This window comes from Portunus trituberculatus, chromosome 16 (genome assembly GCF_017591435.1).
Source record: "Portunus trituberculatus isolate SZX2019 chromosome 16, ASM1759143v1, whole genome shotgun sequence".
NCBI lineage: Eukaryota > Metazoa > Arthropoda > Malacostraca > Decapoda > Portunidae > Portunus > Portunus trituberculatus.
In genome coordinates, this window is record NC_059270.1 from 10,518,050 (window position 1) to 10,535,728 (window position 17,679).

Here is a 17,679-nt window from a genome sequence, read left to right on the forward strand (position 1 = left end):
TATGCTAATTTCTTTCCTTCAGTACTTTACATGAAATGCAATTTCACTTCAAATTTTGTTTAAACATTTGGGATTCCTCCCAGGAAACTATGCCCTTGAACTTTGTTCCAACAGTCCCTGGAAAATAAGCGTTAGAGATTGGAGTAAAAATACGCCAATATGATAACTCCTTGAGCTAAGGCCAGTAGAATACAATACAAGACAAAATAATTTGTCCTTCCTTTCAGGAATCCATTTCAGGATTAAGAAAATGTTATGGAAGCTTCTTCTATTATCACGTCAATAACGAAAGAAAACGGAAAATAAATAGAGAGGGGTAGAGACAGTATTGGGGAAAGTTGGAGGGAGACGAGAGGATGTATGCAAGTATCAAGAGTAAAGTGGTTGAACCTTTTCTGGATTTTCTTTATTAGAAGTTTGTTGTAATTCTATATTAGTTTTACATACAAGTTTTACTCAACTTTCTCCACCAACTACACCTCTACTTCAAACTTTCCAACTCCTAACATTCGTATTGATAACATTCAATCTTCCTCGGAATGACCAGTTCAGGTTGTTTATATCCTCCACTGCTGGGGACGAGGAATTAATACGTTTGGATCGCCAGGAAGGAACTGGCCTGATTCAGTAGGGTGAAACGAGGGTCTGTTTTTACTCAGATTTCATGGTGTAACGAGGTTTCCTCCTCAGCCCCATATTTAGAAACGCTTAGCTTTCTTACCACGATTATTTTCAAAGGCCACAGAGGTGATTGGCGCGGTTTTCAGGAGAGTTTCTCCATTTAAAAATGTGGAAATCTTATCAATTTGCGTATAGAATCGTTAAAACACCTTAATAACTCATGGAAATTTAAAGAAAGCCTTTTAAAATTATGGAGTGGTAGCACAGAAGTGTTTGAAAGTTTGAACATCACCCACTGCTCGCTGACAGGCAAAGGAACAAAGTGAACCTTGCATCCACTTGGCCACATGTTCTGCTTTCCTCCCTTTTTTTTTTTTTCTCTCTCGTAGCACTTGCGTTGAAATATGTGTGTGTGTGTGTGTGTGTGTGTGTGTGTGTGTGTGTGTGTGTGTGTGTGTGTGTGTGTGTGTGTGTGTGTGTGTAATTCACCTCGGTCGTCTGCTGGTCACCCAGCCAGTCTTCCCCATTACTGAGCGAGTTCAGAGCTCATAGACCGATCTTCGGGTAGGACTGAGACCACAACACACTCCACACACCGGGAAAGCAAGGCACAACCCTCGAGTTACATTTCGTACCTATTTACTGCTAGGTGAACACACCCCACACATTAAGAAGCTTGCCCATTTGCCTCGCCGCTTCCCGGGACTCGAACTCTACGCGGTGTGTGTGTGTGTGTGTGTGTGTGTGTGTGTGTGCGTGTGTGTGTATGTGAACGCCTGTAATTTTACAAAGTCTTAGTCAAATTATTGTTATATATTATCTATGTACCCCTCCCCTCCTCTCTCTCTCTCTCTCTCTCTCTCTCTCTCTCTCTCTCTCTCTCTCTCTCTCTCTCTCTCTCTCTCGTAAGTAGTTAAGCGCGGTGTAGAGCAAAAGGTTTGGTGAATAATGTGCTAGTTACACAGCCATAACAACTATAGAATATTACCAGTAAACGTGTGACGTCCACTGTATTATTGCGCTCCATTTAGAAGGCTTATGGATGCAGCAGATCAAGGAAAAACTTCCAGTCTCATTTTCTTCAGCGATAAATACAAAGGCATATTTGTCACTCAAACAGAGCTGGTACGCGTTCGTGTTATAGAGATACAGTTGGCCCAAGGGACGATATATGTTGTACGTTGGTATGTTGTTTTCATGTAAAGTGCTCGTGTGTGTGTGCATGTGGCGTAGCTTCATTCATCAAACTCTCCCAGCCGTGAAATTTATGGGCAGTCACGTTTATCGGTGTTGTGCCTCGTAACGTAATGTATTGACCAATCTCAGCTGGTGTCAAGACTTGAAAATTTTCACGTGCCAAGAAAAAAATAAAGGTTTTGCCTTCTTCGCCAATGGAGTGTGAATCAATACCACGAGAAGCTGGTTAGAGTCTGCGGCAGGCTCTTTCTCGCATCATATATGCATTCTACTACTGCTATTCCTTTGTACAAAGGAGAGAAAACGCTGCAGATATTTCAAGTGTTTGGACAAAGGGTAGAGTTTTCATTTTGATCCAAGTCTTAAAAAAATTACTACCTGCAATATCCTGCGAGTGTTTGCACTATAAACACTTGAGTGAAGTGCGGCTTTGGTCTGTAAGGAAAACTCTTACGCAAAGTGTCTTTTTTTTTAAGAACCGCCAGCAGACTTGAGGGTCTTCATGGAACCTCGCAGATTCCTTCACTTCTGCGACAGACGTTTCCTGGGTACCTTTCATTATCCGAGAGGAAACTCAGTAAAATGTTTACACTTAAAAAAATGATAAAAAGGCAGTGTAATAAACCAGCGTCATTCACATACTGAGTTACACCACTAAGAGTAGAGCCACCTCAAGACAGCCTTTTACGAAACTCAGGATATTCCTGTATACTCGTCCTTACATGAAGGCTCAAGAAAACGTAGTGCCCCATCACGACCTGCGTTACTGCGAAGGTCTTGCTGGTCGAGGGCGGTGAATATCTTTGCCTGTCGTCGCCCCTCATTCTGAACCTCCTTCCTTCACCCATATCATATCTCTGGCACTTTCCTCCGGAGCCGGGCTGGAAAGCCTCCAGGAGTTGCATTAAAATTATTAGTTTCTATTGTCTTCATTTTCTGACAAAATAATACCATGAAAAATAGGGTTTCACCTCAAATACTCTTGTTGTATTTTGCTTGACATTCTTTGTCCTGAAAAGTATGGATATGCATTTGTTGTTGTTGTTGTTGTTGTTGTTGTTGTTGTTAGAATCATTGTTATTATTTTTTCTCATAATGATAATAATAACAATAATGATAATAATTATAATAATAATAATAATGATAATAATTATAATAATAATAATACACACACACACATACACAATAATAATAATAATAATAATAATAATAATAATAATAATATTATTATTATTATTATTATTATTATTATTATTATTATTATTATTATTATTATTATTATTATTATTATTATTATTATTATTATTATTATTATCATTATTATCATTACTATTACTGTTATCATTATTATTATTATTATTGTTGTTGTTGTTATTATTATTATTATTATTATTATTATTATTATTATTATTATTATTATTATTATTATTATTACTATTATTATTATTATTATTATTATTATTATTATTATTATTATTATTATTATTATTATTATTATTATTATTATTATTATTGTTATCATCATCATCATCATCATCATCATCATCATCATCATCATCATCATCATCATCCCTATTACTGTTAACATCATCCATCGATATTTTCACCAGACTCTCTAGAAAAAGGATTGATGAGTCTAGTTAATACCAGGTGTCTACTTTCTGGTGTCTCATTTCATAAGTGATGATAGGCGATCTTCTGCAAAGTTGTGCACCGTAACTCATGAAGAATTAGTGATATCTCCTAGAACACGAGTGAATGGTACCTCTTCGCATTTCATGGTAACAAGATAAGCAGTCAGCGGCCAGAAAGAAGATAAGATACTCTTCATCGATCTGCAATTTCTGGTCGTCTTGTCCGCAAGAGTCACTGAAGAAAAGGAAAGAAGCAAATAAAAGGAAAAGGATTAAGAAAGACGAAAACAAGTGGAATGAAAGGAATAACTGTTTAAGGCAAGATAGGGAGCGGAGGAGTGACTAGTAGTATGAACAGACCAATAGGCGGTGGAAGCAAGGTTTTGCCAAGGCAAAGAAAATTGCGTGTCGATAGCAAGAAAGATTGCGGGACGGAAGTGTATACGCAGCAAGGGAAGTAGTTGGAAGGCAAAGTCCAGGGGTACCAGAGTGGCTACAGACCGCTCGTATACTCTAGGGAGGTGAGATAAAAGCTTCTGTTGCGGTGAAATGTCTTTATACACACATGGCCTTGCGCACGCACTCCCTTTTCACGGTTTTTTACTGTGTTAATAAACAAAATTTTTTTAGCCTTTTGGTGATACTCGTAGTAAAATCAGTATATTGTTGTAATCATACAAATCGTATGTTGAATGTTACACACGCATAATAGAGTAAAAGTGGATTACCTTGTATGGAAATTTGTGATGATTCTCAATCAGACAATCGGATGAATTGATAAATGTTAATTTAATTCTATCGTTTGGAACGGTGTGGCGTAAGCCGTAAGTGATAATTTCGCCAAGCCAGGCACACGAATCTTGCTAATGACGTTCAGTGGTGTGGCTGGAAGGGGACAGATGGTAAAGGCGCACTGCCTCTAAGTGCTAAATGAACGCTTCATATGTAGCTCGATTGATGCTCTATTTGTATGGAGGTTGCACCAGTATATAGATCTGACAGGCTCAGTAGCGGGTAATTGGGTTCTAGTGTGAATTATATTGATGCGATACACACTATTGGCAATTATAGATCTGTTACCTCCCTTCCTCCTTTGCGTTCATTCATGCATGCCCCTCTCTGCTCCGGTGATGGTTCGTTGCGTCTTCACGTGTTGTGGAGGTGATTGCATCTGTGTTTGGTCCCAATAGACGGCTTGAACAGTGGCTAGTGATCTTTTGTATCAAGCCACTTTTTGGTGTGATGACCGGCCCCGTGATTTATGTCCGAAATTTTCAAGTATTCCCATATACATCAACAGCCATGCAAAATCCTGAACACCAACCAACCAATCCAACCAGTTAGCTAGGCACCTTCCACCCAAGCATCTTCACATACAGACACACAGACATACACAACGTTATAACGAGGAACTAATTTTCTGTGTGGGTGGGCATTGCAAACAGTCGGGTGGTTTTCCTTTACGGAACATGAAAACTCAACGTTAAGATGTTGCCTTACGCTAACTCGGTCGTTGTGTGTGTGTGTGTGTGTGTGTGTGTGTGTGTGTGTGTGTGTGTGTGTGTGTGTGTGTGGTGCGAGATGAAAGCACTCTTTGCCTCGAGCTGTATATGCCTCTGAGCCAAGTGCTGCACTAGGGGGAAGGCATCCATAATGTGTGGGGAGATACGTGGTGCGTGACGGGACTGGCGAGCAAGGTAGCCGTGGTGTGACAAAATATTGCAAGTGGACGTTGAGGGTGACGGGGAAGCATTGTTCAGCGGGGAGCGATATAGGTGCCTTGTGGACCGGCGGCAGAGTTAGGACTGGAAAAGGGAAAGCAAAAAGGCGAGATAAAGCTTAATAACAAATGGGTGTAAAATGTTACTTAATATTACAGAACGTATCATGAGAGAGAGAGAGAGAGAGAGAGAGAGAGAGAGAGAGAGAGAGAGAGAGAGAGAGAGAGAGAGAGAGAGAGAGAGAGAGAGTCAAGTTTATTTACAATTTATTCGTAAATATCCAGTTACATTATATATATTATTCTTTTTCATGTACAACACTTTCTGTGCCGTGTAAACGATGTAATTTTAACTCACACAAATGGTTATTACAAGTCTTTCTTTGCCATTGGAAGCAATATGAAAGTTTATAATTATTCGTGGGTTGGCAAACACTTCATAACCTTTCTTGCGGAGATGTTGATGAACTCGGCACCTAATCTCCTTGGCTAACAAAAGTTGATTTTAATTAAAGGACCTTGATGATGGGAGATCTGAGAGAGAGAGAGAGAGAGAGAGAGAGAGAGAGAGAGAGAGAGAGAGAGAGAGAGAGAGAGAGAGAGAGAGAGAGAGAGAGAGAGAGAGAGAGAGAGAGATATATATATATATATATATATATATATATATATATATATATATATATATATATATATATATATATATATATATATATATATATATATATATATATACGTCTAATTATAATAATTCCACTGCCTTTCCACTTATTACATTCGTTTATCGATATAGAAATCTCTTTTCAAGTGTCAGCTACAGTCTGGCAAACGCGCCCATACACACACACACACACACACACACACACACACACACACACACACACACACACACACACACACACACACACACACACACACACACACACACACACACACACACACACACACACACACACACAAGTTTGTAAGCATGATTACAAAAATTATGAAACTCACATTCTCCCACAAACTAAACTGAAAGAAAGTCGAGTCCCCATCGGTATCGCTGGAGAAGAAGCGATGTACTGTATATTAATCACGTTGATAGTGTAAACAACACGTGATGGGCATTGCATGCTTGTAAGGCAGTGCTGGCCAGCGGGTTAAAGGTGTGAGACCTAAGCTGTCTCGGCCACGTCAGAAAGAATAGTGAGAGTTTGGTGGCCTTACATCCTCTCTGAAGCATCATGGTTTTTGTCTTCCACGAGAAATGTGTGTGTGTGTGTGTGTGTGTGTGTGTGTGTGTGTGTGTGTCACTGTGTGTGTGTGTGTGTGTGTGTGTGTGTGTGTGTGTGGAACGAGCTCAGAGCTCATTATTTCCGATCTTCGGATAGGCCTGAGACCAGGCACACGCCACACACCGGGACAACAAGGTCACAACTCCTCGATTTACATCCCGTACCTACTCACTGCTAGGTGAACAGGGGCTACACGTGAAAGGAGACACACCCGAATATCTCCACCCGGCCGGGGAATGTGTCCTCTGTTGTGAAGCCAGCGCTCTAACCACTGAGCTACCGGGCCGTGTGTGTGTGTGTGTGTGTGTGCGCGACCAGAAACCTCAGACTGCAGCTGACACTTGAAAGGAAAGTTCCAATTCGATAAACGCATGATATAAGTGAAAATACAATGAAATTATTATTATATTTAAGATAATTACACTTTTGCACATAAGCCTATGTATATTTGAATAGTTTTCGAGCTTTCCTCCATAATCATAACTTTGTTTACACAGTATATTCATGATCTATTCTTGAGTACTGTGGCTATTATGAAATAAGAGACATTGATTGTGACGTCTATTTGAAGCACTTGCTGTGGAAAGTTCGGCCTTGACTTGTTGGTCACTGTAGTCACCGAACGATGGATGGCTGTACGTGATACACTGTGTGAATATTTTTGTCGGTACTTTATTTTCTGCAATTCAGACCTTTATGAAAAAGCTTGAGTCGACGACACGTTTTGAAAGAAATAGATTTATGGAAAAATGTTTAAGCGCATATCCTATCAAGTCCTACAACAAATTTAGATACACATTTTGTCATTATTATTCCAAGTTTAGCCTTCATAGGTGAATGGGAAATGGATCTATATGAATATTTAAGTGTTTGGGGTTATCGATCTCTTATACTGTACGGAACTTTATTTGGTACCAAGAGGGATGACAACGGGAGATGTTACCAGAAAAGTACAAACATAGTATTCACATTTTATATAACTGCTAGAAAAATCCTTAAAATAATTGAATACAAAGATAGAATGGTGTCAGATGCAGAGAGAAAAAAAGTAGTACAAGGAAGGTGTAAAGAGAATGACAGTGAAATTAGTCTGAGCAAGGGTGTGCGTTCCTCCTCTTTGTTATTGTGCTTACTCCTCCACCTCCTGTTTTGCATGTTACCCAAGAGAGTGACTCGTCCTATTGACACGTTTTGTCCTCTAACTGGTGAAAGAAATCAGTGAGGATTAGTTTTATTTTGTATCATCATTTCTTAGTTAAAGTACTCGTTGTGTGTGTGTGTGTGTGTGTGTGTGTGTGTGTGTGTGTGTGTGTGTGTGTGTGAATTTGAATGAATGAATGAATGAATTTGAATGTGTGTGTGTGTGTGTGTGTGTGTGTGTGTGTGTGTGTGTGTGTGTGTGTGTGTGTGTGTGTAAGAGAGGTAGGTGAGATTTAACCGTACTTTCGTGTTCATCGGAGGTTCCCAGGCTTAGCAATAGTTTTCCTTGTTCAGAGAGGGAAGCTGCATCGCATGTTTCCAGCCATGGTCTTCTGGTTCTGTACTTCACTTATTGAATGCAGAAATTTGGAGAGAGAGAGAGAGAGAGAGAGAGAGAGAGAGAGAGAGAGAGAGAGAGAGAGAGAGAGAGAGAGAGAGAGAGAGAGAGAGAGAGAGAGAGAGAGAGAGAGAGAGAGAGAATTTGAAGTTTTCGTTGTTCCTCATTCTTGGGTTGTCTGTTTACGTGGGTGTCGTAACTTGTTCTACTGAGAATTATAGATGCGAAGTGAATATGATTTACATGACAGATTGATAAGATGAAATATTATACTTTTAATCAGAATATGTTGTGGTGATATGTGCTTATTCTGCCAAGATATTGTTAGATATTGTTATTATGGTTTCAATTCTTATTTTCATTATTATTTGTATTTTCTATAATAATAACATTATTATTACTGTTATTACTATTATTGTTATTATTATTATTATTATTATTATTATTATTATTATTATTATTATTATTATTATTATTATTATTATTATTATTATTAATATTATTATTATTATTATCATTATTTTCATTATTTTCATTATTGCTATTTATGTTATCTTTCCTTTTATTTCTTATTGTTGATGTTTTGTTGGTATATCTATTCTTGCCATTATTATTATTGCTCATTCCTGTGGAGACAATGAACATTCTGCGGCAAGAAGACGCAGCAGACTTTCCCAGGTAGAAGAGGAGTAAACACACAAGATGGGGCAGTGGATCTGCTGAAATGGCCTAAGTGTCCTCAGTATCTTGTGGCTGAAAAGTAATTAAAGATTAGTCCTTTAAGCTTGTACTCAGCGTGTCTCGTTAGATATGTGCTGATCGGCTCGCAAAACAAATACCACCATTCTAGATTACTGAAACAGTGGTTGATATACGTATGCTGAGGATGGTCTGAAGGGAAATGTATTGTATGTGTAATATCCGGAGAGTAAAACAGGACCGAGCCATCCCTTGCTCAGGATGACCGATATAGGTAGGTGGCTGAGTGGCTTGGTGAGTGGCATGACAGCGAGAAGTGTTTGGTGGTAATAGGAGATTGTGGGGGTCCTCATACTGCAGATGCCTTGGGGAGATGGTCGCCAAGACATGCTAGTTTTGAAAAGGAACCAAATGACGATGCTACTTTCCAATACATAAAGTGAAGAAAAGAAGAAAAAAAGCAACAAGATATAGTACATACTTGTGAGACTTGGATGCAATAAAAGTTTATGTTATTGATACTATTATTCTTGCAGATGTAAGTATCATTGTTTGTAGTTGATAATAAGCCTCGTTAACAGAAATGCAAAAAAATTTTGAAACGTTTAAGATTTTTACCTGTTTGATACTTGAGAATCCACTCCAGTGTAATATATTTAATCATCTTAGAGTTTCAACAGTATTTCTAATACTAAGTAAAATGTAACGAAACATTTTGCGTCATTTAAGCTTTCCCATGATATTTGCAATCAGCAGTGGTACGCCTCATGTTCGGTGTTGTAAGTCACGCAAGAAATGTATAAGCTACAAATCGGTACACTAAGTGACCATGTAATCAGAATTAACAAAATCACTGATTCGCAACACTAAAAAAAACATAAAATCTGCATTTGATGAATTCGTGTTTTATATGAAATAAATCTAAGTTGCATATTATTGTTATTTTATTTAACAATTCAGGTCGGTAAAGGTAAAAAAAAAAATAAATAACATGCATTTGATGAATTTGTATTCTTATGGAATGATTTTAAGTTTCTTAGTCTTTGTTTAACAATTCAACCGGGTAAAGGTTAAAATCATTTCAAAATATGGACTTTTATTTTGGAAGCATCATAAAAATTCTGCATGGATTTGCAGATTCTTTCATTTTAATCATCTTAGTAACTTTCTTGGGCGTCCCTTCTCACAGCGTTAGTGACTATTCAGTCCGAGTAAAAATAGTGCCTCCGTGTTGTGACGTTAAGCTGATGAAGCAGGAAAGAGCTCTTGATTAAATTAATTCAAATAAATGTCACCATAAGTTTTCAGAGTTTCTGGAAATGCTGAGAGGACGTGTGTCGCGGTGTGGTGGGATAGCCTTGGCTGGGAAGGGACCGGAAAGAGAATGTCACTAGTTATACGTGTAGAGAGAAAGGAAAGAAATGATAATGATGTTCACAGTAGTGCACTAAATTGAGGCAGTGAGAGATGGTAATGGCAGGAGATAGGTATATTTTGGGTATCGAGACACGAGTGAAGGTGACGAGCTGCGTAAGAGCGAATAGACCGGCATCGAGGGACACATCTTCCTTAGCCATGAGAATTGCTTTTCTCTCTTTTTTTTCACTTAAAGTACGGCATGTCTTTCCTTCTGTGTCAGATTTGGTGAATCGGCAGCCCGTCAGTCTTGTTCCTCCCACATAGAACCCCTCAAGTAAGAGTAATGGGTAAGGTGTTGCGAGTAAAGCTTTCTTACAAACTAGTTTTTGCTTTCATTAACTTTTCCTAATATATAATGATTAAAAACATAAGGAATGCGCTATAGTCCGTTAAGAGTCTTCTTCTCATTACTGAGATGGGATGGACAGTATCTGCTTATAGATCTGAACTCGAACTGACATGCGCATCATAAGATTTAATAGTTTAGAATATACTTGACAATGAGTTGACACATCCCTTCATATTACACGCATAAAGAGCAGGACACAAATCAGTAGCTTTACTATGTTTTCCTTACAAGTGAGAATTAAATAATTCCAGAGACCAAGCGGCATAAATTGAACATTCTGTTGCTAGGAGTTCCGGTAATGTTTATTAAATACTTCTTCTATGGTTTATACAAATATATTCAGTGGCAACAAAATAGAATTTTCGTTTCCATTTCTTAAGGAAATAAATATGTTAATATAATTCAAATATGAAAAGATGAAAAAACTAACAACATAAGTAAAAAATATGAAAAGGAACGTGAAGAAAAATAAGGCAATCGTCGCTTCTCTTATGAAGTGTTTTAATGGTCCTAGAGTGCTACAATTTAAATTCATTGGCCTTAAAGTTTACATTTTTCCTCACTTCTATCACAGATTTTCGTTCAAACAAAAGTGGTTAGGTGGCAATCATTAATGACAATTGTTTTCTGATCGCTGGTCTCCAGAAACCATGATAGAACCAAGACTAATTGGATCAAATCTCGCCAGACACTCTAGTTTGTCATACTACTAGTGGTAATTGGAATTAAGTATTATTGATTGACTTGATGGCTCGAGGGAACCTGAAATTCTGTTCTGGTGAAACCGCCGCTCTTCTGGTAAATGGCTTATAAGCCAACTCTTCTGACTGTTCATATAATCATTAATGTTTGTATGAGGTCACGCTTCCACGGATAAGGCTGTCTTCACTGGTAAACAAGTGCTACAAATTAGTAATGTTGGTATTAAAATGTATTAAATTCAAATGACGAGTCACTGACACTACTGACCCAGAACAGTATGTCTGGCGGTAATCTGAAAAATGAAAAAAATAAGATAAATTAATAGATAAATAGATAAATGGAATGAATAGATAAATAAGATGCAAGCAATCTTTAAATGATATTTAATAAAGTAGAGCAAATTCAATTGTACATAAGAATAAATTCATACTGATAATAAGATAGATAGAGGGTAGAATAGAAAACGAAATGAAATCTCGTATTTTAAATTTATGCAAATAATGTGTGTTTACATTGAACGTGTTCACACTGAAGTTATCTTTACTTTCTTTGAGGTGTAGGGTGTAGTCATAAGACTATGGAGACTCCTAGAACCAGTTATGCTATCTTCCTGCTTTGTCCAGTTAATTTAGCTTCAGGTACGATCCCATTCCCCACCCTCCATCACTTTCTGGGTTCCTTTAGCCATCTTGTGAAGGTAAATGTTGACAGGCGGGACCCCTACCCGTTTATGCAGCAACTCTGAAGGGAGGAAGTTGTTCTACTTGACCTTTAGGGTGAGGCGGAGAGGAGCGCTCTGCACCTTGAGGAAAAGGTTCATTGAATTCTTTCTCACTATTTTTGCCGTGAGAGAGGATACACCAAGATCTGGATCACTTTGGTCTTGAACAGGTAAAGTAGCTTCATCCAGGTCTCGGAACTAGTATTCCTGCACCAATGCTCGCCATCCTCTAGTAACTGTCTGGTTTATATGAGTAATGTGGCTACCCCGCTGCTTGTAATCCACCAGGTCATCTTCTAATAGGAGTGGTTCCGGTTTGCTAATGATCATCGTTATGGTGTTCAATTTGTCCACATTTCTTCATATGCGTTGATCGTGGCAACCTCTCTCACAACCTGCATGGTGAGTAATATTTTTTTTCGGATCAGGAAAAAAAAAAATTCCGCATCACACCAGCATATTCACTGATTCACTGTTCATTACCGGTGAGGGGTTTGTCTTTATGATAATGTGCACGCAAATTACACGCTATTACTTAGTTGTGTTTTGATGTACTTTATTCAGTAAGCTTTTCGCAGGCTTTGCCACACACACACACACACACACACACACACACACACACACACACACACACACACACACACACACACACACACACACACACACACACACACACACAGGATAATAGTTTTCCCGCTCCTCACTCACTTCGCTACTGAAGAGGCGTTCCACTTTCCCCGACCAGCAACATGACCACATTCCAACCAGCATACCCTGCAATACCGTTGATATTGTACTCGTTCACGCAAAATACAGGAACACAAATATAAATGATTTTTGTCGAATATGTGGGACTCGACATAAATGATTTGATAACGAATGTGTGGCTCTGACAAAAAAGCTGCGACAATGAATTCAACCTTTTGCCTACTTTTTCCAAGGTATTTTTTTTTTTTGGCTCTGCAGAACAATATTAATGAAGAGTATTTAAGTGAAAGTGATGGAACGCTTTATAAGAACATTATGCAATTTCTTAGTAACGTAAGTAATGCATCTTAACCTTTCCAGAATTTGCTTATCACTGTCACTATTTTTATCTATAATTTTAGTTTCCTTGGAAATTTTGTATTGCTGTCATATGTCAGTGATGCTGCAGCTTCTTTCCAAAATCTCATTTTTTTCATTAACCAAACAGTCAATAGTGATGAATGAATGACTTTTCTTGATAAGTTAATTGTTACATAGATAGCAGAAAAATAAGTTAGATATATAATTAGATACAACACTAAGAATTTTACTAATTGGATCACAAAAATAATATAACACAAGACACACATTATCAATCACAATATTTTCAATACTAAAGCACCAAGGAACTTTATTCTATTAATATTTGTTAACGATTTCTAACATTAAGAACTCTAAACATGAATCAGCCTTGAAAAGTTAGTTGTCTTTAACATCAACACCGTCTTTGATGTTCACTCGATTTATACGTATTACACGCTCCATTTATTTTGATAGTTGTTCAGTCACTATACTATGTTTTTTTTTACTTAATAATCGATAGCTCAAAATAGTATCATCCCTCATTCTAATATTAAAGCTGTTTCCAAAGTGAATCCTTACTTTCTTAACTTAGAAGTAATTATTTCATCGTGTTTCTGATAACGAAAGTCACATATTTCAGTTTTGGTTCTTTAGCATTGCGTTTTTTTCTGCGAGGAATACTTAAAGATAAGTGCTCGAGGCTTGACTATCTCGTCTTTAAACTCTTCACCTATTTAGGAACAGATTTTTGGTGTGGTTTGTCTTCCTACGTGCTCGGAGCCTCGTTTCAAACTTAAAAACTGGCGTCTGAGTATTGTATTTTAAAAGTGGAATCGACAATTTCATTCTTTCTTTTCCTTTTTAACAAATTAATTGACATAAATGGTTGTATATATTTTTTTCGTGCAATCTTATTAATCGTAAGAAGAAATTTTGAATACATAATCAAACATTTTTTTTATTTAGTTATCTATTATATGTTTCTAGTGTCATAGGAGCTCTGGCCATTGTCAACATAAATTAAATGTATAAATCAATGTCTACTGAAGGTGTCAGTCTCCAAGGAGTGTTATGAAAAGGGTTTATCCCTGAAGAAGATTGTTGTGATAGGCACCAGTAGCCCCTTCCTCATCCTAGTGAGAACTGCCTTGTCGTGGTGGAAGACCTTGCTTGTTCCTATGAGCTGGCAATAGCCTAAAGGGGACTTCAATCAAATCAGATAGGGTGGGGATAGAGAGGTTGGGTGATGATGGATTGGGTATAGAGTAGGGAAGGGAGTCGTGGGGAAAGTTTGAGTGAAATAGGAGGTACAAATGAAGATGAAAGGTGACGGGCAACTCGCCTTGTTGTTTTCTTAGGTCTTTGTGTTGATTGGGTGCAACGTGATGTTGCATATTTCATAACTATTAGAAATTATCAGAACCACAGCTAATTTGTCAAACTATCTTTTTCAGACTGGCAACATCTTACGTACTAAATGTATAGCATCAAATATAACAAAATAATGTAAACAATGAAAGCAATGAAAATATTGATATGCTGTGCTTTCAGCATAGAGCTTTTAAGGGGTATATTAATATATAACTATTTATTATCCATTTTTACATACATACATATAATATAAATTCACATACACTTATATGTACACACACACACACACACACACACACACACACACACACACACACACACACACACACACACACACACACACGCACACGCACACACATTTTTCCCAAATAACTGAGAGAGACTAGCGAAGCCCATCATGCCAGTGCCAGTAGGTAATCTTAAACTAAAACTGCCAGCGACAAGGGAATATCACTGATAACTTTAAATGAATTTCAGTTTGAATTTGGATAACTTAATCATAGTTTTAGTAATTCAGTCTTTATGGCCATTGATTGTGTGTATTGTTAAGTATGAGCGTAGGCGTATTATATCCTCAGTCATTCACTATCAGGCCTTTGTGGTGTGATTGTGCCAAATCTGCACTTGCTGTGCGGGCACGGGAGATCGGTTCTTTATTGTGCCCGCTACTCAGGATGCAGAATTTGTATTCCTTTCCCTCTCATTCCTCGCAGCTGGTAGTCATGCAGGAGTGCCAATGGCCAAGTTAGCCCTCGTAAGGGGAAAGCCCTCGTACTCGGAAAGCACAAGGCTAGATGCTCCTGTCTGCTCCACTCCAGTGAACACCACATCCTTATCAGGGACTCAGAACGCTGGAGACAGAGGAAGGGGTATGTTGGGGCATGTGCTTGTATGTCTGCTTTTAAATACTGGTGCATTTGATATCCTCTGTTATGTTTTATATGAAAAGTGTTGCAGGAGGTTGGCTGCTAATTACTTTTATGTTTTTTATTCTGAAACATGCATGATTATTACTATTTTGAAGGGTTTCATTTACCAGGTTAATGTATGTATGTTATTGTAGTATATTTTGCAGTGTATGGACTATGGTCCCCTTGTGTTGCTCTTTCATGTAACGTATTGATGGGTTTTTATGTTGCTTAATTGGTGCAGGTCTTCAGTTGTCTATGTCCATGGGTGTCTTTCGTTATGTGCACATTTTGTTGCTTTGTTTCCTGCCCGTTGAAGTTTCTGTTGGGCTGTTTTTGACTGAGTCGATTTGATTCGGGGGATAGGCAAGTATGGAGTCACGGCTGTGTGGACATTTTTATTAACGAGTACATATGTTAAAATGCGTGACTAGCTAAACCACAGTAGTGTGGCGGATATGTAATATTTTTTGGTCGAGTCATGTACTTTCTGAAAGAAGTATGAAAATTTGTCCTAAGGGGTTCTTATGCATGTTGATTTTTAAGAATTGCAAAAACCACGATGTCACTCCAGCCACTCCGTCAAAAATGGAGGAATTCAAAATGGCCACCACAAAACAAGTTTTCATCCATAAAATTGCCCTAAATGCTCCGATTTCATTATTCTTGATGTCTCTACCTATGTTTCTGAGGTCAAACAATCCAATAAAATACATATCAAGACTTATAATGTACACCCTGATTATAAGAAAAGAGATTACATAATGTTATGAAGCGTCAATTTCCTGCATAACAGCATACTGATACAATCATTATTAAGGAAAACCCATTACAAGAGCTTCAACTAGTTCCAAAAAATTATAATCCGAATTGCTAAATAACTTCAGTTGCGAACACCAGAATTGTATTCAGTCAGAAGAGGCTGAAAGTTCAAGCAGCGATTTTGATGTGACGTTATCACCAAAGATGCTTAATCAGAAATCTTCTATGTTTTCGTCGAGAGCTTGGATATTCGAACAGAGTATGCAGAAAAAGGCACAGTTGGTGAATGTAACTTCAGAAATTCAGAACCTATTGCAATCTTGTTTCAGTGAGGGGCGTAAAACTCAGCTTTAAGATTTAACACCAAGTGAGAGTTTAACGTATTTTGAACAACCAAATCATGAACATAAAGTCATGTATCGTGATGGAAAATGTGCTAATTGTTTCGAAAACCATGTGTGACCTTCAGAACATTATCATATTGTATATTTGTCAAAAGAAATACTGTCTTTTTAGCTTTCAAACTCTCTACTGCAATATCCTGAACAGAAGCACAACTATGTAGATAAAAGATTTGTTTTAACACACTTGTACAGTTTAGCGCATTCCTTTTTGTACCCGTATTTCAAATGTTCTTCACAGCCTTTGGCTGCCTCTGGCAAAGTGGCCCCGCATGGAAGGCATGGTGGATTATCCTTCACTCTCTTTCATCCTCAATAATTCGGTTTGTCTTGCTGTAAGTGGATTGCTCTGCGTGGTAAACAGTTCTTCATATGCTGTTCCAGAACATTCAACGTTGGAGGAATGTTTTCCATTTCATGGTTGTGAGCGAAGAAGTGTTTTCTGTCTTTATTCACATGGCTAAGCTCTGATGTTCGCTGGCACAAAAAGGCAACATATTTTTTTTTCACTTGGTCCATATCGTCGCAGGAACAAGAGATAAATGCATGCATAAATGTATGTGTGAGCTGAGGCATATTGCCCCATACATCCCAAGATGTATTCTTTCCTATTTCGAAGAATTCAGAAGCAATATCACAATCTGATATCACGTGTATAAACACAAAAACCATTGATGTATAATTGCTTAGTTCAGGCACTGAAACCATTATAAATACATATGTGAATCTGAAATGCAGTGTATACATATATATATATATATATATATATATATATATATATATATATATATATATATATATATATATATATATATATTTTTTTATATTCATTTATTTATTTATTGTAAATGGTGACATTCTCTTCTGTATACATGCTAACCTGGGACTTTGAAGGAAAGTGATAAATGAACGGGATATGAATGGTATGAATTGAAGGTGACTGTCAAGGAGAGCGCAAACAGAGGAATGGTTCAGGCATGTGGACGGACGTGTGCGGGATGCGGGGTGAGTGGCCAAGCAAGAGGAAGGGGATTTGACCTGGCAGGGCACATCACTACTGCAGAGAAATGGATAAATATATATTGAAAAGGGAGAGAGTAAGAGGAACGTGAAAACTGAAGATTTATTTTGAAAATGGAGAATGACGTTCTACTCGTACAGGAATATAGTGTATAGAACCCGAAGTGCATGAAAGAAAAGTGCCAATCGATAAATGTGCGTGTACTAATATGTGGAAAAAAATAACATCAATAAATATTAATGATAATGATAATAATGATAAAAGAGTGATAATGGTGGTGTGTTATTATTATA